The 2207-nt window shown below is 32.0% G+C and overlaps 1 protein-coding gene across 1 annotated transcript in view; it reads right to left on the bottom strand.

Moving 5' to 3' along the window:
- Positions 1-269: 269 nt before the first annotated feature.
- The window catches only part of LOC124621803 (bumetanide-sensitive sodium-(potassium)-chloride cotransporter), a 597202-nt gene continuing 595264 nt past the window's right edge, over positions 270-2207 (bottom strand). Inside the window, exon 19 of the mRNA XM_047147239.1 lies at positions 270-2207. This exon is cut by the window's right edge and continues 1038 nt beyond it. The gene's annotated coding sequence lies outside the window, so the exon portion shown is untranslated.

Here is a 2207-nt window from a genome sequence, read left to right as displayed (position 1 = left end):
TACTGTGCCAAATTGATACCTAGCCCCTAGCAGTCACTGTCTCATTCATATACAGGCCTGTTCTACTGAGTAAGCACTTTCTCTATCTACTGTGTGTAACCAAAATAACTTCTGCACTTCTGCGAGTAATTTCATCACTCACTGCCCTCCACTAGAAGATGTTATGAGATGACTGAGGCCAGTATTCAAACTGTGCTCTCTCTGCCTCATCGACAGGAGGATAAGGGATAACTGGCATTCATGGGTCAAAAAAATTAAAAAAAAAACAATAAAAATTGGTATGTTGTAATTATTAGTAAACATACAGGTCACAACTCATGTATTTTAAGCATATATTGATACAATGTCATTTTATCAAAATATTCTTGGTAATACACGTCCAGTTCTCACTACTCTTCATGTTATGATAATTATCAGAATGTTACATATTTCAATATGTTCAATGTCAAAGAAAGAAAGACACTTCTTTCCCACTGATAAATATTTTATCAGGTTGTGCACATTGTGCATACAGCTGATTTTATACAAATTAATTTCGATCAGTGTAAGTTGTATCACTGTTTGAAAACTGTAACCAACTAACAGCTCTTCCTGTATTAAACATGGAAATATTTATTTTGTAAGTCAAAAAAATAAAAAATCTATAACGTATTACTGACAAGCAATTGAAAAACTTTACGGCATTTCCATCAAGTGAACTGCTCGATGAATCAAAGGTATACAACTCACAGCAAAATACTGTAGGGTAAACAAGAAAGAGAATGGTGTCAGCAAGCAATAAAGGTGTGTGTACATAGTAAACTGTCGGGAGCAGATTTGCCCCTGTTAAACCTGATACATGTCAAAATATAAAAATCAATTTTTCATATGGAGCATAAAACTTATTCATGATGCCTTGAACATTAACCATAGAAAATCAACAGCTTATATTATACTCTGTTAACAGTACAGATTAAACTGACAAATGCAGAAAATTTACAAAACAAAAGTTCAACTTATACATTTCTGCTTTCATTTTATGAAGTTCACTGACACACTACTTGGCACCAGTCTGCTTTTTCTGCATATTTACATTTTTTTCTGCTGGTTACAGTACATTAACCTCTCTAGAAGGATAAAATTAAGAATAACAATGTTACTATATCAATACAGTGTTCATTATATGTACTGTCAAGTAAAAGGAAGTCTGCAGCCTATAGTGAATACTTAATTGCACATTCACATGCACACAACTGAAAAAAATTACAACCTTTATTACTTCTGTACATGCTGCAGAGTTTTATTCAGCAAGTATAAATCTTAAATCATCAAAAAGCTGGCAAATAATTTATTTGTCATTTAATATGTTGCTTCACACACACACACACACACACACACACACACACACACACACACACAACCAACAATGACCTTTTTCTCTTCCATTCAGCATGTGTAAGTAAATGTGGATTTGAAAATACATTATACTATTTGATAAGCTGAAAGATTTCCAGTTTAATAAAAAGCATAAGACTTAATACCCTTATCATATGATAAGGGTTCTGATTCTAACCAATTAGTTATGCACTCACTGTGATAAATACACACCATTTGTGGTTTTTAGGTGAACATACGACTGCTTCTTTCATTACTTAACAAAATATCATTAGTAAGACACCAATCTATGACATTCTTGAAGTGATGAATAAATTTGGAATGTATTGGACACTTACTGTGCCCCCAGCAATCTGTCAGGATTATAGATAAAATCCTGCACAAATTATCTTATGAGTTTGTGAACATGTTCATAACATTTAAAGCTTAGTATACTGAGTTCCATCACCAGTTTTAGTGTTCTATAACACATAAATGATAATGCTATTAATGATAACAAAATGTTCTTTTAAAGCTTTGTAGATTTTACAATGCACCAGAAGAGCATATATCAATAGCAGGAATTTTGAAGACATGACAACTAATTTTCAGTGATAACTCCATAAGTTAAATACAGAGAGATTATATTCAAAATTATACAAAATATGAATGATTCACACAACAATGTATAAATAGTTTTAAGATAAGGCATTTTTAAACATTTGTATAAAAATACTTTTGGTCATTCCACAGGTTAAAATTCACCGGTGAATGACATTGTGCAAGAAAATGGATGGAAGAATATTACAATGTAACATGTTAGTCTGCTCACATTTCTTTGAGACAATATTAGC

Source organism: Schistocerca americana, chromosome 7 (assembly GCF_021461395.2).
Source record: "Schistocerca americana isolate TAMUIC-IGC-003095 chromosome 7, iqSchAmer2.1, whole genome shotgun sequence".
In the NCBI taxonomy this organism is placed as follows: Eukaryota; Metazoa; Arthropoda; class Insecta; order Orthoptera; family Acrididae; genus Schistocerca; species Schistocerca americana.
The sequence above is the reverse complement of the archived record's forward strand: the minus strand, read 5'-3'. Positions and strand labels throughout refer to the sequence as shown.